The following is a 23,456-nucleotide window of genomic DNA, read 5'->3' as shown; positions in this document are numbered from 1 at the left end:
GTGAACGAATTTACTGTTCACATTGAAACCCTTTAGGTTGGATCCTCTGATTAGGGGTAAGATTATGTTTACTACACAACATGCCAGGGCAGGCATCACACCATATAATACAGGGCAGCCACGCCAATCCACATTGATGTGGCCCGAGTCCCATATCTCTTTGGGTAGCGTGACCCGTGCGGCTCAACCAGGAAGTATTTAGCAGCTGCTGGCAGGCAGGGCGGGTTGTTCTACTGCTCAGTCCTGCCGCAGTGATCAAAACATGAGTCTTTGCAAATTTAAGTAAGGAGGGGCTGGGTGGGACTTTCATGCGGGTGCGCTACGGCATTCTGGCCCCATTATGCTTGAGGTACGCTTCAGTTGCACACATCTGTAAAGCGGCATTTACGCTGGGTGAAACGAGTTGGCATGTCTGTTTTGGAATATGTTTTTTTGTTTGTTCATGGGTTAAATTGGATGTTGTATTTTAGACACCTGCTTTAGGTGTTGGGTCTGCACAAAGTGCGACCTAGGGTGTATTTTCTTGGAGGCTTTTGTTAATTGGCCTTTTTCCTTCTTTTATGCTGACAACTTGGTTCAGCCTGTTTATTTAGTGCTCAGGCTTGGCACTTTCTGGTGGTGGAGACTTTCCCTCTCTGTTCTCTGCTTACTTCGATCTTTTTAGGTTGGGTATTGTTTGACAAGCTTGCATCATATTGGTGCAATTTCAATTTTTAGATGAATATGCATTTTTTTGTGTTGATGTCTGATTTCAATATTCTATAATAGTTTTTTTTTTTAGTGTTAAGAATAATGAACATAATTTGTTTCATAAAGTACTTCCTTTTGAGAATTATAAATTTGTTAATTATGTGTGCATGATCTCCTTTTTGTGTTGAGTGCAGAGTAACTGGCATGGCAAGTGGCCTGACACATGGCATGTCACGCACTGTACACCCAGCGAAGGCAGTGGCACCCCCGATAAATCGCTCATGCATGCACATCGTAAGACACCCTGCATGAACTCCCCCGCATGAAGCACCCCTGCATGCACCCTGCACTGCCCTGCATGCCCACCCATCTGAGCAATATGAGCCATGTGAGACACATGATACCAACAACACTGGGACACACCATGGGTGCTCAAAACATTTTATTTTCACAACAGTAATCAACAACTAAAGTAAACATTAAGCAGCATAAAAAGCAACAAATCATAAACTACCATTAAACAACTCATTAAAGGGAAAGAATAGAGCTACACAAAGGAAAGAAAAGAGGAAGAAAAGGAAACAAGAAAATAGAAAAAAAGGACAGAAATTCATACCGCAAATACAAGAGTATCATAAGTACAATGTATATAACCATGAACAATGACAGATGGGACACACCATGGGATGGGTAGAAAGCATGCATGACTGACGACGTGTGTTTGTTTATTAATTTGATAATGCGCAACCAAACCCTCAGGTAGACGGGCGCAGCAATAAAAGAATTCTCGAGGCTCGGTTACAATTCCAGTTGTAGGCAAGTACATACATGTAAATAAAGTACAGTAATACATGCAGTAGAATACAGTGTATGTTACAGAAGGGTGTACCTGATTAGGAACAGCTCAGGGCTGCTTATTTACAATAAGTTTATACAGAATATACAATATTTACATGTGAGCGCAGATCATATAAAACAGTGTGTGGTACCAAATCTTGCTGATCAAGGTGCAAGTTAGAGTCCGGGCTGGGCGGGTCCAGTGGGGATAGTGTGGTGACAAGGAGGTTATAGGTCGTTAGTGCGAAGCCAGTTGATAGCAATGTGTCTGAAGCTAGTGTAAGGTAGTGGATGTCTGAGGTCAATTGGGAGTGTATTCCAATATTGCGCAGCTTTGACTGGGAAGCTAGTTCCTCCAGCCATGGATCGCTTAAATCGTGGGGTTTCAAGCATGAATGAATTGGCAGACCTGGTAGGTCGGCTTGTAGTTCTCCACAGAATTATTCCGCTAGGTATGAGGGAGCTAAGTTGTTTAGGCATTTGGAGGTTATGGAGATAGTTTTGAGGAAAATTCTGTCTTTTATTTTTAGCCAGTGGGTTTCTTTCCTAAATTTAGAGATGTGGTCTCTGGTTGGGACAGTCAGTGCTGCTCTTAGGGCAGTATTTTGCCATCGTTGTAGTTTGTCCGTGACGTATTTGTTAGCTTCGGAGTACAGGGCGTTGCAATAATCTAGTCTGGACATAATTAATGCATTGGACAGGGTAGTACAGCTGGCACTAGAGAGGAAAGGTCTGGCAGCGCGGATGAGCTTGCAAGTGTAAGCTGTTGAGGAGGCGAGGGTGCTAACTTGCTTTTTGAGGGTGAGGGCCGAGTCTAAATAGAAACCTAGAGTTTTTACTACAGGCAAAACTGTGATGGTATTCTTATCAATATTGAAGGATGTGTAGTTTGAGGGTAGTTTTTTTTCGGTTGGGGGCAGATCCGAGGAGCAGTATCTCAGTTTTATCATCGTTCAGACAGAGGCCGTGGGTCGCCATCCATGCCTGAATGAGGATGTATATATTGTTCACCAAGGCCGGGTCTGTTTCATAGTTGCCCGAAATGGTTATGAGGATCTGGGTATCATCTGCATAATTTGTGTAGGTGATGCCCAGCCTGTCCAACATGTCAAACAATGGCTTGGTGAAGATGTTATACATGGTGGGTGAGACACAAGAGCCCTGTGGGACTCCGCATGTTATTTGGATCTGGTCAGCACAGTTTGATGTTGAGAAGACTCTCATAGTCCGGTTGGCTAGAAAGGATTGGACCCATGCTATAGCTTCCTCTGTGAAGTTGGCAGCGATCCTGTGGTGGTTGCATAGGACTGCATGATCCACCAGATCGAAGGTGGCCGACAGGTCCAGGAGGAGAAGCATGGCCATTTTTCCGCTATCCTTCACTTTCTCAATTTTTGTTTTGAGGTCTAGCAAGGCTGTTTCGGTACCATTGAGGGGACGGAAGCCTGATTGCCGGGTGCCTAGCAAGTGGTTAGCTTCCACGTAGTCCTGGATTTGTAAGTATGCCACTCTGTCAATAATTTTGAGAAGGAAAGGCACTGTCGTGATGGGTCTGTAGTTAGTGGGGATGGATGGGTCGAGGGTTTGTTTTTTAAGTAGGGGGAGGACCCAGGATTCTTTCAGGTTAGTTGGTACTGTTAGATTTGAAGGAGGAGTTTATAAGCTTCGAGATGAAAGAGGCCAGATCCCTTTTATTATTTGCGCTGGGCAGCTGTCTCCCTTACAGTTAGACGGTTTCAGGGAGAGGACCACTTTTTCAGTGTCAACAATAGATATGGTTTTGAAGCTGAAGGGAGGGATAGTGTTGGATTCGAAGGCGGGTGGTGGTTTATGATCAGGAAGGGACAGAGAGTCCTTTTTCTGTATTATTTTGTGTTGGAGGGTAGTGATTTTGTTAGATAGGGCGGTTTGTATGTTAGTACACCATATCTTATCCTTGGGAGTGGTGTCTATAAGTTGTAAGGGGGATTCCATTTCCCGGAGGATGGAGAAGAGTTCCTTAGTATTTGATTTAGCTTTGGTGATTCTGTCGTTAAAGAGTTTTATTTTGTATTAGTGATTTCTTTCTTATAGAGTTTGGATAGTTGGGTTAGTTTAGCTTTATTGTTTTCGGTGGGAGAGGTGCGCCAGATGGTTTGAAGCTTTCTTTTTTGTTTTCTTAGGTCAAAGTGCTGAATACCCATCTCGTCTCCCAAACAGGTACACTCTCCACAGACAGCGACAAAGCAGGACCCTCGCATGTAGCTGCCAGGGAAGCCCCCACTCCTGCGCAGGCCAGACCCACTGCAGGCCAATGCAGGCAGCATGATAGTGCTGCTGGCCAAGCCCAGTAACCAGCGGGAACATCTACAGCTGCCCAGCCAGCACCACCTCCAGCAGTAGCTGCCCAGTGCTACCTGCAGACACTGTTGTGGCCTCCAGCTATAGCACAGGCGGTGACAGTGCACACGTGCCACAGGACAGCACCCCGACATGCACCAGCATTCCCCTGTGCCATGCCTCCCGCCACATGCCACACTTGGACATTGCTGAGGAGCCTGACTCCAGTGAGGAACAGAACGTGGGCATGGAGTCATACGAGCAATATGAGGGTGACACCACACCTGGCTTCAGCCCAGCCACACCCCCAATCCCACATAACTCGCCACCAGTGCCTGAAGTCCACCTACGCACAATACGGTCACGTCTGGACCAGATAGAGTGCCAGCAGGCGGACATCCACACAATTGCAGGGGAACAACTGACAGAGATGCGTGAAATATGCAACAGCATGCATGGGTGCACCCACCGTATGGCACGTGCCCTGGGTTATGCAACAGTTGCCATGGTCATACTTGGCCAGAGGGTCCGCGTAACACAGGCCATGCAGTTAACACTGCAATACAATCATGCTCAGGGTTCCGTGCCATTCCCCCTTCAATACACCCACTCAGGGGTCATAGGAAAGCATACTAAGTTGACGTTCCAGGCACCGCCTCACCACAAGCCTCCAGGAACCAGACCCCAAGCCCAAATGCACCCGAAAGTGAGGCATGGACAAAGGTATGGTGGTGATGCTTATTGTTGTGGCTGGTGATTGGGGAGGGTGTTGTTGGGGTCAGGGATGGGGTGGGATGTCTAATACATGTATATTTTGATTGAATTATTACAATATTAATAATTTTTACTTGCAACCTTGATCCTATATTAATCATTGCGTACATGTCTTTATTGTGTGCAGTTAACGGTGAAGGATGCATTGATAAGTATAATCGGATTGTTCGCCAAGAGCTAATTGAGAACTTTTTCTGATGCTGCTACCATCAGAAAAATTTCTCAATGAGCTCTTGGCGAACAATTCGACCCAGCCTGGCCTCCGCATGCGCAGTGTCCTCATGTGTGCCACCCGCAGGCACTGCATCATCATCATCAGGATGGGCATATCCACATATGGGGGCAGCGGTATGTTACGCCAGAGGCATTTGTTGTGCAACATGGCGCATGCTAGCACGATCATGCCCATCTTGTCTGGCTTGTACATCAAAGCTCCCTCTGTACTATGTAGACACCGGAAGCATGCGCTCCACAGGCCAAATGTGTGCTTAATTGCCACCCTGGTCCGAATGTGAACACGATTGTATGCCACTTCCTGTGGTGTCTGGGGATTCCTCAGTGGAGTCCTCAACCATTGGAGCTGCAGTTATCCAGAGTCGCCTGCAAGGGGGACAGACATAGGATCATGTAATTGCTCATAGTGGATGGGTGCATCATTCCAGCAGTGAAATAATGGTCCGGGCAACACGACAGGTCACATGTGGTTCACAGTACACCTATTTGCATATGGCCCATTGGATGTGGAGTGTACTATGTCAGTCATTCATGTTCATTTAAATTAGTGGTGCTTTCATTAGGCGCTACAAAATAGTGTTTCCAGGCCCAATAAGGCAATATGCCAAATGACTTTACATATGCAATCGTGGGCCTACTAGGCCTTGTGGCATTTGGACATGCAAGTGAAGCGAAGAGACGTGCAGGAGATAAAAGGTATGGGCAAGTGCTGTTGTGGGCCCGGGAGGGAAGTGCTAAGGGTAGGAGGACACTGGCTAGGTGCTAGGCCGGAGTGGACCCAAGGATGGGGTGCACTGCTGCCAGTTAGGGTGCCCGCTAGGGCAGTGGAAGGAAGGGGTGGGAGGGTGCTGGTGTCGACTAGGCAGCGGCCTGGTACCCTGTGAGTAGCATGAAGGTCCACACCGCAGGTCTCAGCGGCAGAGGGGTGATTGGCAAGGCAAGGATAGGGGGAAGGCGTTAGGGATGGGCAGAGTTTGGCACAGTTACCAGAACTTGAGGAAGTCCGGCTCAAATCTGAGAGGGATAGGGGCAATTCCAGTGAGAGGCCCCACCTACACATGGGTGGGTCAGACATGCTTAATGATGCTCACACCCCACATATGTAGCAGCCATGGTTGTGGGCACACAGCACTGATCTGGGTCACATGCCTTGTCTTTTGCTTCTGAGGGGTCCCCCTGTGTCATTTCATCAGGCAGACATCTCATGTATGGCAATGTTTTGCACTGAGTGACGCGGTGTGCGCCCCATGTGTCTGCTTCACATTGGTGTGACGTGGGCCCATTGTTTGCAGGTGTCCTTCCGCACATACAATGTGTGTCTTTGGGTCGGCATCCCATGCTGACGCACAGTGTGCCATGCAGTGCATTGATTCATATGTGTGATGATGTGATGGGTGCTCCTGCTGACTGTGCCATATGACATTGGCGCAGGGGTGTGTTGTGGCATATTGGATGTACACCTCCTCGAGGGACATTAGCATCCCCATGGTTTCAGCTCACCTATGCACCCATGCCTGGGCCACATTGCAGGCCATGCTTTCTGTGTGCTTTGCACTTTTACATTGTGGTACCTGTGGTCCTGTGTGTCTGTGGCCAGTTTGGGTTGCACAGTTTGCCCATTCACTGGAACTGTGTGCCAGGTCACATTACAGTGAACAGCAGCCTCTTGGCGGGGGGACCGGTGTATGTGGGGGACTTCTTGGCCAATCATTGGCATTGTGGCTACTCCCCTGCCCCTCCAATACAGCTGTCTCAGTGTACTGTGACTTCTACTATGCCCAGGTATATTGCCCTCTGTGCCCCTCCATATACACTGGCAGCATGCTGTTGCGCAGGACCATGGCATCATGGGTTGAACCTGGGAACTGGGCATAGCAGTGAGTGATCATGAGGTCTGCATCACAGGTGACCTGGACGTTCAGTGAATGGTGCTGCTTCTGGTTCCTGTAGACTTCCTCCTGGGCATGAGGTGCAACCAGCTCAACATGCTTGCAATCCAAGGCAGCTACCACATTGGGCATGCCTGCCATGGTGTAAAACCTTGCCTTAGTGGCGTTCACCTGTGCCAGGGTATTTGGGAGTGCATTGTGCTGTCGCTCATGCAGCAGGAGTGCATCCATCACCTCCACCAACACTTTTGAGAATGTTGACTGCGCTAATCCATGCTGCTGATTTACAGTATGCTGGAATGTGCCTGTTGCTAGGAAATGCTGGACCGACACTACCATCACCAGTGATGGTATGGCTGTGCGGATGCCAAGACTGCTCTCAATGTCTCCCTGGATCATGCTGAGAACATATGCTATGCTTTCCCTGTTGAGGCTGTACAGGGTTAGGATTTGCATGTCACTGAGGGTCCATGTTGTGGCCCGTACATGGGGTATGGGTGCACGCCTTGCATGGCGCTGCCTCCTCTTCTCATTCCTCCTCCTCGTCTTCCAGTCCAATGTCTCTTGTGCCCTCTGTTGGTCCTCCAGCCTTTGCATTGCTATGTATGCCTGGAGTAGCTGCAGGTCAATGCTGACTGCAGTCAGTGGCAGCATTATGGTGTTTGGAAGTGTCAGTTGAAGGTGTGGCCTTTTTCAGCTCCTCCATGCTGCATTGGGTGCACCTGTGGGCTCATTCCCCACACTTGCATGCGTTTTCTGCTGCTTAGCATTTTGCTGTGTTACTGCCAATTTTTTTGGCGGTGTTACCGGAAGGGTAAGCCTTGACGTGTGGCAGTGTTGCCATTATGGCAGTATTATCGCCCGTTGCTTAGGGGGCCAGCCAGAGCTCATTGCCACTGGCGATGGTGGTCCACCTCCCGTGTAGATTGTCGGTCCTGTAAAAGTGCCGTTATCCGTTGTTACAGGCACTATTTTTACCAGACCGGTTCTCTAGTGCCGTCCATACGTCTGCTCTGCAATTATTAAACAGCGCTCCATCATGTGCCGTTTTTGCACCGTCAAACTTGCATATCCTGCTCGTCTCCAAATGCCTGCTCTCTCACCTAGCATAGCTGCTAGCGGGCCTTTTATGTCACCCACTGCTAACGTCATTCCCGCTGTGATTCTTTCTAACTCATAAATCCATTTTCCTGCAGTCAATCTAGGTAATTTACAATTCAAATTATCTTTGTCCATTTTGGCCACGTTATATATTGTGGTCGTTCTCTAATAATGGGAATTGTGTAAATCCTGGTCTACAATTATACCCACCTACAATTCTTGGCTTCTAGATGGAGCTAGTTTCACCCGTGTGTCTTCATTGTGGCAATGATTTTAATCTGCTTACGTAAAGCGGGGATATATCCCCTGCAATGCGCGACCGTGCTTGTGGTCGTTCAGAATATGATGTCGGTTCTGGTGTCTTTTCTTTTGTGTCTTCTAAATCTGACCACTTTACCCCTCATTCTATGCTTGGATCTATAAAAAGAAAAAAAACGCATGCACCTTCTCTTCATGCTCTTTTTGTTTTACTCCCTTTCTTCGTCTGACATTATTATACCGAACTGGGTGTCATCCCCTTCCTCTTCAAAATCTACTCTACTTAAGGACAGCGTTCTATGCTCGTCCATCATTCTGTCATCCAATCTTTCTCCTATTTGGTTGAAATCCTTTGGTTTTGTAACCAGCTTTCTCACTCATTTACCTATATAAATCCCTAGTCCTTTTCCCACTGCCTTCTGCTCATCAGCCCATGTCTGTATTCTCTGTATCCCTTACAGCTCCCTGTGGGGTTGTTTTGACCCTCTCTCTTCTTCCCAACGTTCTCGTGATTCAATTGGTATTATAAATCTATTAATGATGTGATCTATTTCATCATCACTTTGTCCCCTACTCCTTCTCATTTCTTCTTCCCTTCTTCTCATCTTTTCTCTTCTCCCTCTCACCTTATTTGCAACATACATTCTTTCAATTTGTGTTTCTATTTAGTCACATTTCTACTCTATTCTTTCACTTTCTTCTGTTCATACCTTCTTCATTCTTCCTTTCGCTTCCTCTTTTTTCCTTTTTGTATGCTCTTTCTCGTTCTTTTCCATTTCTTCTCTTCCTCTAACATCGTCAATACCCTTTCGGTCTAATTTGAGTAATATCTGTCCTCCCATCCACTCTGCACTATTGTCACTTCCTTGGCTGTGTCCTTCCCTTCTGTTTGCCTCTTAGCTTCTTCTATCTCTATCTGTCTATCCCTTCTTTCATTACGCTCCTTATATTCATCGCGTGCTGACATATATTTTTGTTCTTTAATCTTGCTCTCGTCCATATTGTCATCACTATTATAAGCGGGGGGAGCGTATGTCGGATTAACATACCTGACCGCTGCTTTTAACTCCTTTAAAGGAAAGAATCCCTGTTTGTTCAGTGTCTTTACTCTGGTTTTCAGAAGAAGAAAGAGGAGCTGAGGGCATTGGGTCCTCCCCTCTATGGTGATTAAGCATCCACTCCTTTTCAAGGCAGGTCTTCTTCCTTGCTCTGATACATTTTGCATAGTTTTAAAATGGCTAATCTGTTCTGTAACATCTTCCCTGTATATGCGGCATGTAAGTATGTTGTCATATGATGCAATACTGCTCTTGATAGCGAACCTTCTTGAGACCACGGCATGAACATTTTGTCAGCTGTGCTTTTTACTAATTCGGCATGGTACTTCCAAATCTTGGGTGTGTATCTCGGCAATGTTTTACACAAATGTAGCAGGAGACTGTCCCCCCATAATAAGTCGTTATTAACTGCAATACTTACTGGTTCTTTTATTTTGTTATTACTTTAAACAATTATACCACAACAATCAATTTGGGTAAGCACCACCAATCGCCACCCATTTACCCAAAAACTATTCTTTAACCAATTTTAAAGTCTGTACAATAATGTTCTCTTTATTCTTTCGTTTATAGTCTTATCGAGTCTTGCTGTCCTACTATTTTATTCACACTTTAAGAATCTTATTTCACTTACTATTCTTTTCTCAACTTTTATCCTCCTCTGATTTATGTCAATCGCTTGATTTTAGTCTGGTAACCAGCTAGATGATTACTATCGTTTTATGTCTCTTAGTTTGAACAAATCAAATGTCTTGCGCTGGCTGCTTTATAATCCCAAACAAATGTGCACTTTAATTTTCTACGATAGTCTTCTCCTACATTCTCTAGTAAAGGTAGCTTATCTCCAGTTGACCGCATCTTGGAGTGTGACATGCATTCTTCATCTCGGCCTTGCCTCAGGAATCTCTACAAATACCCCTGTGGCAAGTTTAATGCGTGCCCTTCTGTCCTCTTGGGACTGGGGATCCGAGGTATCTATATCTTTCTCTCTCTCTTAAAACAAATCCCTTTACTATATATATTTGCACTTAGGATACAATCCTTCCCCTTTATTTACTACTTTTGATGCTCTACTTGCATCTGTTGCTCAGCTCGTGTCCTTCGCTATTGGCTCTTCCCCAATTGACCAGTTCGCCTTCAGTCTGCGGAGGCCTGTGGGGACCGAACAGGAATTTCTTCAAAGGGGCACCCACCGACCGTCTCGTTTTCACACATGTTTTTCTCCGCTCTCAACAGGAAACTGCGATTTTCTGGCTAATGGTGCAAGACGTCAACAATCTGAGAGTCTGGATCTGAGCTGACGAGACTGGACCAAAACCATCTTCACCGCTACCAAAATGTGCAGTTACACCTGGAGTGTTCCAAGTGCCAGATGGAATTACCAATAAACGATCTCAGACCCAAATAACCAGACAGACTCACAGCATATGGCAAAATATTACTTTAGCAGCTCAAATAAAGTAGGGAAACCTGGTGAACAAACAGATTGCAGCTCACTCACTCTCGAATACATTTCCGTTTCACAAAAGCTTTATACCACAATGTACATCAGCTATGACGTCATCCTACGTGGCAAACAGTAAAAATCTATCGAAAGGAGGGATTGTTAGGGGAACATGTATACCTATACTTCATTTAGGTGTTAGTAACACAATTGGCTGCACCTTATCTGGTAGGCATGCCTTGAACTACCTCCAACTACGCATAATACGGATTAATAGCAGAATAACTATAGCGGATTGGCTTCTGCAACAATGTATGGTCCATCGCTACATAGGCCCTCATGATTGGTTGGCATTCTCTCCCAAGCTTGGTCATTTGGCTTGTTAGCATATAAGCAAAATGAAGCCCAGGTGCGGGGAACAAAGTCCAACCACTGCCCATTGGGCCAATTAGTCTACCATCTCTCATCAGTTAGGCCCTAAGCCAAGGATTCTTCTTTTAGTTGACTTTGCTGACTGTTCTCTTCCTCTAGACTTTTAAGGGACTGAAGATACATTGCTATCTTTGTCTGGAGCCTAAAGAATAGGCCTTGTTTTCCATTCTTGCATCACGTGTGAGCAGACTACGATTCTGGCCATTCTCACCTTTTATTTAGTGCTATCTGATTCAATTATACTGGGTGCAATTACTCCTCTTGGCGTCTGGAGACATGGTTACTCTGTCTTGCATATGCTTTCTGCATCTTTGATTGTTCAATACTTGGCACTTGCAAATGTTTACTCCTTTGCCGAATCTAAGAGAAATATGTTGTGTGTATGTAGCTTATCCTCTTCGACTCCTCTTGGGCTTTGCAATTACTTCTTGATACAGCATCCTTGATCACAAGCCAAATAGATAGCTTGTGTAAGGAACAAAGACTATTTTCTAGCACCTGTCAGCTTCTACAGCCTTGGTCTCTCTCTCCTTCAGGCTTCTTGCTTATTGTTTGTACAGAGTCGACGTCCATCTTTTCATCATGGCCGCCTTACTCGTGTTATATTTTCTACTGCAGCATGCTTTTGTATGTCTCATCTACCTTCTGTTTCTTCACATGTACATCTACTGCATTTCTTAACAATTATCTTCTCTGTGTACATGTTCTTCATATTTGCATAGAGGTTTACTTTGTTACTTCAGTCACATCTTTATTCTTTAAATATTCTTCTATCGTTTCAGTGTGTACTCTTGTCTCCTCTCCATGACATCACTTTAAACTTGTTAGATTTCACTTATAGCTCTTAATGGTGTATGCAGACATCCTTCTACCACGTCGGTGCGAGGTACATTCGATACCGTTGTCTGAGCACATAACGTGTCTCATATCTTCAATGCAGTATTGGGATGATACCTGGTGTCACGCGCAATGCCTTTTTGTTGTTCTTACAATATGACGGAGGTGAGGGGCGGGCACTAGAGATGACGTATACATCTGCTTCCCTACAATCTCCTTTAGCATTACTGCATTAACGTTGTCTCTGGATGGGTTAAGTTTCCTCTGTTTAATCCCTGTACAACCCAGGTCATGCATCTAATTCTCAAACTGGCTTCATCCACCGTGGCATTGGTTGAAATTAAATTTTCTTGAGCAGGAGCTGAAAGTAGGTTCTGAATATTGGGCATCACCTAGGAGGTAGGCGCTACCCCTAGAAGACCAGGAGCTAGCACATATCATGCAGCAAATGTAAAGTTTGTAAGATGCAAAGTTAAGCTTTTTTCCATTATATACAATCCATGATGCTTTAGGTGTCTTCTAGATGTCTCTAATGTGTATTCATAGAACATGCCAAGTTCAGAAAGTTAATGTCACATAGGTATGTTTGTATGGCACCAAATGGATCAGGAGCCAATAGTAGATCCTGGTAGCTGTTGGTGTCAGGCTATGAAGCAGGAACTAAATCACTTTCAGCAACTTCCAGCCGTGTTGTAATTATTGTGCATGTCAGTGGAATATTGAGGACCCCCATCTGCAATGTATCCATGAATAAAGGAGACCGAATCCCCTGCATGATCACTTGATGTATCTTGTATGCTTTCCCACCCATTCCCTGCACCACTAAAGCACCAACACCTTCAACAAAGTATAAACATGAGTGTGATCCATACTCTTTCATGTTGTTGCCTTCTGCACCCCACCCATAGATCTCTTTTTTTTGGAGAGCACCGCCTGCTGGGTCCAGCAATCCCGCTTCATATTCTGAATTGAGCAGCTGTTGCAATACTTGTGCCAGCTCCCAGTGTCTTAGTCACACAGCAAAACAAATCTTTCCCCACCAAACTGTTGCATGGAGCAAATAGCCAGCTTGATCACACAATGTCCCTGCTTTCCATCTTCATGCATCTCAAATCTGTATCATCTCAGTGAGAGCACACACATGTTTTTCCATGACAACCCAGAAGTAGGCAGCATCAGATTAAAACTCTGTGTAATGATTCAGCACATAAGTCATCAAGAGTCGACCTCTACTGTCACTCAGAAATTGATCAATGTATTGTTAAGACCTGATCCAGCAGGCCAGGCAGGATTGGGTGTTAACGGCCCAGGGCTGGAGTTGAAGGCTTGAGTGAAGCCAGGCCATTTAACAAAGGTCCCTGGGCCGATAACATCTGATCTGGTCCACCGGAGAGGGTCTTGAGGCTATTAAATGCATCACAGGTTTTCAACACGGAAACCGAGGGTGTTAAGAAAGAAGTAATAATAATTATTTTAATTCAAGAATGGGACGCGTGCAGTGTCATGTTCGTTGAATGAAAATACTGGCACAAGATGGTTGTCATGGATCTGGAAGGCGGGGCTCCATAACGAGCCCCTCTTACATTTTCATGGGCACCACGGAGCAGCAGCAGAAGCGTGGCGGCGGGAGAGTGTGCTGCTGCCGCTGAAGAAAAGAGATAAGTAGAACGGGGGTGGGAGTAACAGTGGAAAATAAAAGATAAGGGAGTGTGGGGGAAGATGGTGGTGTGGGGCAGGGGAAGTAGACTTCAGGTACCATGGAACATGTGCTTCAATTAGCAGTTTCAGCCAACCATCCAAGGAACCTGATTGGCTGCTATCCCCGCCCAGGATGCGAATGTCACTTCATATTGTTTCCCTGAGAATGGGCTAACCCTCCACAGTGTGGTGCCTGCACCCTGTACAGCAGAACCTCCACCTCAGTTTCCCAGAAACATGTTCCCTAAGCACTGTTACATAGCATTCATAGTTGTGCCATCCAGTCCAAGGCCAAGTAGTCGTTCCTGCATGTACGTGACAGTTACCACATCCCTTCACACCACTGGAATCAATGTAACATTTGCTCACAATGGACTGGGTGGTGGTTAGAAGCAAGACCAGGAAAAAGGCCCTGGGCCACAAAGGGAGTGTTCTAAGTGTGGACTGCTGTGTTCCCAAACCAGCACACGTTCCCACCCACCACCATAGAAATACAGTTTGTGTCCCAACGCACACCAAGGGGAGTAATGGATGGTCATGTTTTCAACTTGCCATGTTCAGATCTCACTCCGCTGTTTCAAGAGGATCCCCATTACCAGGTGTCCCAATCACATTAAGTCATCTGGAGAGCCCCTTCCAGATTAATCGACACTCTTCACCTACCAATAATTACTTCAACATAATTCATGGCCATCTTTTGATCCATGAAGAAGTGCACCCTGTTGCCACATAGAAACAAGAAGGAAACATAATGGCTTAACACCTATGAGAAAATTAGACTTAAAACTGCATCTCTCACACACAAATCACTTAATAATAAAGCCCCACAATACTTAGCGGATAGATTCTGTAGAACAAACTCCATTAGACGAACGAGACTAGCTAACACAAATCGCTTTCAAGTACCCCGATTCAAACTCGCCACTATAGGTGGAACTAGCTTCCCAGTCAAAGCCGTTCAATTGTGGAACGAGCTACCCATCACCGTGAGAACAGAACAATCCTTTACCAAATTCAGGCAAAATGTGATCAGCTGGCAGATGGAGACAAATGTTAAATGAATGTATGAACTTGCTCCCGCCTGCTCTTACCTACATGCCTGCCCCAACTGTTATCTCCTTACTGTTGCTTTACCAAATCATTAACTTGTTAACCCTGCCACATGAATGACACTATGTATCCTTATACCCCAGGGTCCGGTGCGCATAATAAATACTAAACAAACAAACATATCTTGATTTTAGGGAGCAGCATGGTCATGATAGGTTTCACTTCACACTCCCACACTAAGTGATATACTTCTTGCTGGCAGCTCATAGTATGCCATCCTGATCTGGATATTTATAATCCTGACCATGGTGGGTCAGGCGCATCTCGGGGAAGGTGAAGGCTATGGGGGGCTGGCCTGGCCTTCGGGAGCAGGGGAACTTTCACTCATCAATAAACACCCTTCAACTTCCACTCTGTAATGCATATGGTTGATGCATAGTGCAAACCTTTATAATAAATAGGACAATACATATTTATTTGTTCAACAGTTCCACTACCCTCCTTTCTCTTAAGGACTTCAGTCCATTTACCTCTCTTAGACTATGCGTACACCACAATATCTCAAACCCCTCCTTAGTGCTCTGAAGAGCAGTCTCTTGTTTCCCTTCGGAAAGGTAGGCTCTATACTGGTTGTATTTAAACGCCTTACATCCCCAACAAAAACAGTAGCCATGGGTGTGTGTGGAAGGGGGAGGAGGGATAACGCAGACAACTGCAGCCTTCCACTGTAGGGAAATATCTAAATGTGGCACCGAATATAAATACATAAAATGTTGGCTTACTTAGCAAGAGTGATGGTGTCCCTTCCTAATGTTCTGCTCTGGTGCTGCAGGCATAACATTGTGGGCACACCCTAATGCTGCTTTAAGTGCTGGACAGTGTAATATATTAATGCATGACCCCCTCTGGAGAAATGCGGAGGGTCCTGTAATAGTTATTTTTTCCCCTGCTGAAAAAAAGACCCTACAGTTTGCTGTGGCAGTCTGAAGTGCAGGTGGGCATCTGTCATATTGTTATTCGCTTATATGCACTGTGAATACCCCAAGATAAAGTGTTCTGCTGGTGGCGGTAGCTATGTCGTTGAAGTGGCAGTGATCCATTATCCTTTCCAAACTCTGGTGTGGCACTTCTGGAAAGAACCAGTGAGCTGACCGGTGTGTGATACCCCCTGTTTGAAAGAAGAGAAGCAAAACAAAGGCCTAGGTGAGGCATTCCAGCTCCAAAACCCTCCTCTGCTGCACCCCACAGAATGCACTTTTGTTAGGGGTGTAAAATGGAGCACAATCCACGGCAGTCAGCTAGGCAGACACTAGTCCATCTTTATTTTAGTATGTCCACAGAAGAGTGCAGGCACAGAGACCCCCCAATGCTTCCAGCTCTACAACAGCCTCATTCTATCCGCCTCTTAGTTTGGAACATAACACCCTTTGAGAAATGTTATCATAATGCATTCTAACATGGCATGGTAAACAGGATTTAACTACGTATACCAACAATGTAATACCTCCCACCCACAGCCTTGGGGAAAGGATCCTACCTTTATTTTATGCTGCTTTCTTTTTGGCTATTTCCCTTTTTCAACACTGCCATCCTCCATGATCACAACATCATCCAAAACTCTCCCTATCCTTTGCGGTCCCCAAAACCTGCTAAGGTCCTTGGACACCCAACCATGTCTTTTGACCTGCACCACCTCCCCTTCTAAAAACCATGCTCTTGAGCACATCATACCTGGCCTTCATCCTAGCACTCCACTCTTCCTCTTAACCTTTGCTCATGCATGTCCCTATCACAGTGAGTTGTGAGGGAAACTGCTGTGTGAGGCTTCCACAAGACTTCAAAAGGGAAAAGACTAGTAGTGGCATGAGATGATAACTTAAATGTACAAACCCTCTGTTTCAAAATCCTTTCCCAACTCTGTCCTGCATCTCGATATATCCAGAATGACGGTGTGATTGACTCTCTCAACTGCACCATTAGTCTCAGGGTGGTAAAAAAAATGTTTTGTGATGTGCAACACCTATGCTTTCCAGAAAGGACTCCTTTATCCGAGATGTTCGGTGAACACCATTGCCTGGAAGGATTTTCCTTTGAAATCCTCCCCTCTCCCACTTCAAAGCTTCCGAGCTTTGTGGGCTAAATTCGCCTCCTTCCAGGGCAATTGATTAATCGGGGACACCTACATTCAATGACCGGTCTGGATTTTTAAATGCAGCTAAGGCCCTGTATGGATGGCGTGGGTAGTCAAATGTGCACCTCAATGTTTTTGGTGGCCCAGACTGATTTGACCTTTATTTCTGCTCAAAGGGTTATTTAGTCAATCCCTGCCTTAGTCTGCAGCCCCCTCTGCACCAAAGGCAGGGTGTTACCATTTGTGTGAATAAGTTCAACAGGAATGCTGCTTGATGCTTTGGAGCAGTTATTGTCTGGCAGCCCAATATCTCTCCCGAGCACTTCCAATGTTTGCTCCTATAGCGCTGCCCACAGGAGATCATTTTTTTGTGTGACTGGAGCTGGTGGTAGCCCTTTTTGCAGAGTCCCTGGTGAAGCACTGCATCCATGTGCTGAAGTTGCAATCCAACAATTGCAGGTGCTTTTCCGCTGTGGGGGTGGCTTGCTTCTCTGTCACGAGACCGGCTTTAGCACTCTAGAGCTCTTGATGACTGCAATTTTGGCCTGCAAGTTGTTTGACAGTTTCCCTGTTGGAAACTGCATTTAGAGCTTTGGTGGCAGCTCCTGCAACCACCTGAACAGTCCCAGACATAATTCACAAACAAAGTGGAACACATAAGCGATCACCCAGCTGCACCTCGCCAGTGTACATGGTCATCCTCACAGGGCTCTGCAGCTCTGTAGACAGCTGCTTTATGGGCTCTTTGTTGTGACGAATTGGATTCTGCTCCACAGGAGTAAAAGGATGCGTAGGGGTAAAATGACCCACTCAGCCCTCATACTTCTACAAATCAAAACCAAACACAATCATAAAGGTAAAACAGTAACTGTTAAGAATTGTATCTCTTTCACCTTTTGTTGTTCACCTTCACACCTCTTTAGAGTATAGCCTTCCCTCTTGCATCAATGTGCGATCGATGAGGTGGCAGTTCAATAGATAGCTGGGTAGAGCCTTAGTTGTAACCACCGGTTAGTCGGCGTGTGACTCCAGTGATTCGGTTCAGGTTCCGGCATTGAGCAATCGCTTTGGGCCTAGCAAGTGACAAGCTTAGCAAGGACACGCAGTGTCGAAAGTGCATGCATTGTTCGATGTGGTGGAGGAGCACAGCAACCAGTACTGGCAACTTCCCTCGTGTTCCAGTTGCGGTGAACACTGAGCAACCCGTTTGGTGCCTTGAAATACTTGTGTATAGTCGTGTTATAAATGCCATATCATATCATAGAGCAGGGAGCTCTGGCTGGTCTGGTCATCCAGTTGCTGTGATGCCCACTGAGGGGGACTCGAGGATTGAATGGTTCCATTCAGGTCTGCTCTACCAGCTCAGGAGATTCGATGCAGAGTGGTAGGTCCTGATCCACAGCAGGGGTTAAGCCTTATGTACCCTTGGAGTCGTAAGGGACAGATCTTCTTTCTGTCTTGGATGATTCCTTTTTCCCCTCAGACTGAGGGCTTTGGAGAATGCAACTCTCCTAAAGGAAGTCCAGTAAGTTCTTCAGTACAAATCTGTGCCCTTAAAGGACCTGAGTGAATCTGTCAAAAGAGTGAAAGACCCCTTCTTTTAAGGGCACAAGTCCTCCATTGATAGGACCAAAGCTGGCCTGCCTTAGTTGTCCATTCCCTGCTCTTGAACAGAGTGAAATGTGTCCTTCTGATGTCATTTTGCCCTTCTGATGTCACAACATTCTTTGCTCCAGAGCAAGTGGAGGGGACAGGAAAGAGAGGGGGACTGTGAGAATCAAGATGGTGGAAGCCTCCTTCCATTGACCAGAGTCCTCCTGCCTTGCATAATCCCACCACCTTCCCTTCTCTCTGAGAAGAAAGGCCTTTAGAGTTACAGCACCCTGATGTGAGACTACTCCTTTTGAATAATATGTGTGCTCCTTTGATGCCTGGGTACAGGACAGCTGCTTGATGTGCGGCTGTCTTCAGTGGAGGGTGTTAGCTGCCCACACAAAGAGGAGGCGCAGTCCTGCAGGTTCTTGAGCTGCCATTTGGCAGGCTACACCCGACTGACTAAATACACACCTCCTTCCAGAGCAGAGCCGACTCAGAGGAGCTGACACGTGTGATATCAATTGAAATGTGGTGGTCATGATCATAAGTAGTACCATGGACCACCAGCACGGGTTACTAACGATCAGCATAGTTTTGGGTACAGGGGAGGCATATCTTAAATGCTGCCTCTTCGCCACAGAGACTTGGTGGTCTCTGCGGCTGTCAATTGGGCACCTTGTGATCAGGCTCCTGATGTGGCAGGACATGAGTGAACTATGCTTTTGGCATGGAGTTGATGGAAAGGGGGAATCTGTTTGGCAGACTACCCCTTTTGGAGATGGAATTAGCCTGGTTCTATTTATTAACACACATTTAAAAAGCCAGTGCTTTGCACCCTTACCAGATGGTAATTCCTTGCATCCAGTTAACAATATGAGCAGTGCTTCTGGGAGCTTGGGCATTGCAGAGCCATCTTGATAGGTGGACATGTTTCAGAGAGAATTGAGCTTCCTCTACCGTACTGGTCCTCACACTTTGTGGATCATGTAGATAATGGGAGTAGGATGTGTGGAAGAAAAGACCCCCTAGATAGTGGGACACTTATACATGTCTCGGTGCATGCACGGGTTTGTCTCTTTTGCACTGTTCATTTTATGTTGACTTGTTTAGGTCTGTTTTGATTTTCTGTGCATGTGTGTATTTTAAGAAGAAATAATATAATGTTCTGTGCATTTAAGGCACTGTGTATGTGAGAAACACATATAAGAAAAACAAGTATGAAAAAGGCAATACAACAGCCAATTAAAGAAAGCTGTATAGATCACAACTTACTGTGATTGCATTTGTTTGTAGACTAATCCTGCGAACTGAAAAACAGCCTTACGTTTTGGTGTATAGAACAGATTGTATCAAGTTACTATATTGTACAAATAGCTCAACATACATGAATGATGTTATGTTGCTAATGATAGTGGCAGGACACCTTCTTGTTTCATATCAGTGCATGGCCAAGGCACCTCTCCGCCCCCACTACTAAATGCATTTTTGTAAGCATTTTGAGTAGGTTATCTAGCTGCCACCTCCCACCTGGAACCTCTGAACAGACAGGAAGAAGGGAGTTCAGTGTAAAGGTACAAATGATTCCTAGTCTTCAAGCCTCACACACCTACCATCATTGCTCTTGGTATACATGTCTATGATTTTGTGGTTTCGATGGGGGTGGCACTTGCATAATGGAAGCCAGTGGGTGTGTTGTGGTACATTATGGACCGTCTTGGCTCATCAGCTTCCCAATTCATTTGTACACTATGCCATACCTAACAGTTAGATCTCCAAGAGCTGCTTATACTTTGTGCTGGACAGAAGAGCTCCAGTTTTCGATCTGCTCTTGGGCAGACTTCCCATAAGCCTAGGGAGCAAGGGGTGAGGGTGGGGGTTTGGAGTTCACAACAGTGAGTAATTTGTTCTTCGTTCAACACAAGGCATGCATCTGAAACCATGGAGTTATTTAATGCTGCAATGTTTATCTGTGTTATACAATTCGCAACTTGAAACAGGTATTTGGATGCAAGTGCATACAAAATACGCTAGTTTGGTAACTTTGCTTTTTGTTTCTAGAAAGTCCAGGTCTGAAACATTAACTCAGAGAATACATGGAGAACTTTGAGCTTGCAACACCTACAAAGGTATCCACGATAATTTAGCTTTCCATCACAGTTCTTTCCGAATTGGTTGAAGAATGGGAAAAGTATCTTGTTACAAGTTAGCAAGGATAATTAATTGTCCATAGGATATGGTTGCTGTCCTTAATCCTTGGCTCAAAGATGCATCAAATGTGGAAGAAAGACCTCTATGGTAGACTGCGTGTGGGACGGATCTTTTATTCTGTGCCCATGTTTCCTTGAAATTGTAAATCCGACCAGTATGAAAAGTGGATATGCTTTGGATGAGGAACAATGGTGATAATCTAGAAACTCTTTATCTTGAAGCCCCTTGTCCATGTATGATATAATGTTGTTAGAGAAATTGATTGGGCTGGGAATGTATATAAATACTTCACCTTTGTATATTTTGCTCAGTTGATGGGAGCATTTTGTTTAAATGGAAAGTGTGTTTTTATAATATCGTTTGCAATGGTGTTATTAAAACATAACAAAAAGAAGTGATGAGCTTGTGCATAAGATTAAAGTAAATTCTAGGTGTATATCTCATTTTAGGAATGTGGCAAACATGGATGTTTTAGAATTAAAAAAAAACTTGTGTTTAAAAGATGTTTGTATTTTAATTAAGTAAATCCGAAAGTATGACATGGTTTCATGTCAAATTTCACAAGAAAAGCGTTTTGCAAACCAAGTTTTTACTACACAACTTTAAACTCCGCTGTTAGTTGAGATCAGTGAGGTCTGTGATAGCACTCAGGGTTTCAGTCGGACAAGAATAGAAGCACAATTCACAGAATGAGATATTTATCATGACACTATACACCATGGACCGGATTCACTAACCGTTCTGTTTGTGTGTCAAAAGGAGCCCTCCTGACATTGTTTGCAGCCTCTAATATTCTTATCTATAAACGGCTGTTTTTCAGAGACTTTCCGGGCTAGTCCTAGGTTGTCAGGGTTTGCCCTTCAGTGTTCTTTCTCCTCAATATTGTTGCAGCATGTATTTCAATGGTTTCCGAAACGATTTCAATTTTTGAAAGCATTTAAGATTAATTTTACCATGGCTGTTTAAAAACTGGTACAAACATGTCTGTATATTGACCATGCCTACAATTATGCACTATCACATTGAGCATCTAGAGCAAATAGTCTTAAAAAAGAAGGCCTTTCACACTTAATCATATAAATATTTAATCCATGATCTAGTATTTTAAACGTGGCCAAAAAATATATTTGTATGAATCGCCTCTTGAATCGGGCACATCATTTACAGGAAATCAACAGTGTACATTTTATTACTCTTCTGGCTGCAAACCCAAATCTGTCCATCTGATATGTTGATATACTTTTGATCAAGTCCTTTTCTACATGTTATGTTGGTGGTTTTGGTGATGTCACATGATTTGTTACATTTGGTTTTACCAGCCAGGTGAACATCTTTGAAAATACCTGGAACAAAATATCAGTGTACATTAATAAACTGTATGTGGTAATATCATATACACTTTACAGAAAACATCTCACTGTTCGATGCCAGCCACTCGTTTGCTTCATCCCAGATTTGTACCTCCCACTATTGAAAATTCTACTGAACGTCCCCACTACATTTTCTTTGCAAGCAATGCATTCACTTCACCCAACCTAGCCCAGTTCCACTGTCCTCATGTTACCTTTCCTTGCCCTAGTCCTTACTGTGTGAGGTGAATCCCACTGCATGAAAGGAAAACTTGCTTCACAACCGATCTACAATGGATCTCTTTCTTGGATTAAGAGGGTCTAGCCCCAACAAGCCCTCTGTTCTTTTTCCTACCACATGGCCTGTAGAGTTCTTCCATGATAGAGCCCTGCTGGCATTGGGTCTGAAGTGAGGTTGCATTCCCCGGAATTGGGAGCTGCTAATTAGAAGGCTTTGTTTGTCACATTGCTCCCTGGGGCGTGGTCCGCATTGGTCCTGAAGTGATGGCTCCTCTGTCTGAACGTTGCTGGCCATCGAGAGTTGCTGCCAGAAGGTTTGATTTATCTCATTGTTTCCAGGGGAGCTGTTGGGCTTTGACAGAGGTTCTGCCCAGAGTTTGCAGAAAGACAGAGACTTGAGGTCAAATGTTTCCTCACCATATGTATGAATAGCTGCATTGGTCAAGGATGCCATCTATGTGGCTACTGAACTAGGAACGAGTACATGTCTCACATCCACTCTTTTTGGTAACCACAAACTCCAGAATATAAGACACTGATACCACTCTTCCGTGCTATAACGGAAGTTAATTGCTATGCCACCAACCAGGGGTGTTGCTAGGTCTGGAAAAGACCCGGGGCTAGGTTAATGTTGGAATTGTCAGGACTGGGGGCTAGCTAGCCTGTTGGTTGTAGCTCCTGAGATTCTATCCGGGGCTTCAACCAAAAGACCAGGGGCTATAGCCCTCATAGCTCCCCCCTAGCAACGCATCTGCCACCAACAACCTGAAGAGGAAGATTAGCTTCAATCCAAAGGGTAGACACTTTGAATGCCAGCTTTCTCAGATGAGGTTATCACTCAAACAGATGGCACGGCAGGGACTTTGGTAGGAATGCAAGAGCCAGCAATAACTGCGTAAGAGTGAACGCAGAGGAGCCTTCAGAGCTGTATAGGGATTCCTGAATAACTTCCAAGACCAGCCTGAAATATTCAAGATGGACAACTCGGACACAGTCATATGTCAACCATCAAGAGAAGAGACATCCAAGAACTAAGCTGCGGTATCCAGTCATTTGGATAATTTTCCTTATTAACCATTCTTGTGGGGTGGAAGGGTTGACAGTGAGGCATACTAGTTCAGCTCGGTCACCCAAGTCCCTTTCTCCCAGATACTCCTTTCCTATCACTATTCTCAAGGCAATATTGGTTTGTGTGCCCACTATTGTTCTTTTTACGGTTCCATGTGTTAATATCCCCGCAAAAATATCGCAATACAAAAATATTGCCTTATTTTTGTGGTGATATTGAGCCATGGACCCTGCGGGGGACAC

General features: G+C 45.0%; 1 long non-coding RNA gene across 1 annotated transcript in view; it reads left to right on the top strand.

The window, feature by feature from the left end:
- LOC138566918 (uncharacterized) overlaps positions 1 to 21,016 on the top strand; it is an 88,827-nt gene extending 67,811 nt beyond the window's left edge. Inside the window, exon 4 of the long non-coding RNA XR_011302061.1 lies at positions 20,407 to 21,016. This is a non-coding gene — a long non-coding RNA (uncharacterized lncRNA). The remainder of the gene's footprint in view (positions 1 to 20,406) is intronic.
- Positions 21,017 to 23,456: the final 2,440 nt, after the last annotated feature.

This window comes from Ambystoma mexicanum, chromosome 2p (assembly GCF_040938575.1).
Source record: "Ambystoma mexicanum isolate Mex_15411 chromosome 2p, UKY_AmexF1_1, whole genome shotgun sequence".
In the NCBI taxonomy this organism is placed as follows: Eukaryota; Metazoa; Chordata; class Amphibia; order Caudata; family Ambystomatidae; genus Ambystoma; species Ambystoma mexicanum.
The sequence above is the reverse complement of the archived record's forward strand: the minus strand, read 5'-3'. Positions and strand labels throughout refer to the sequence as shown.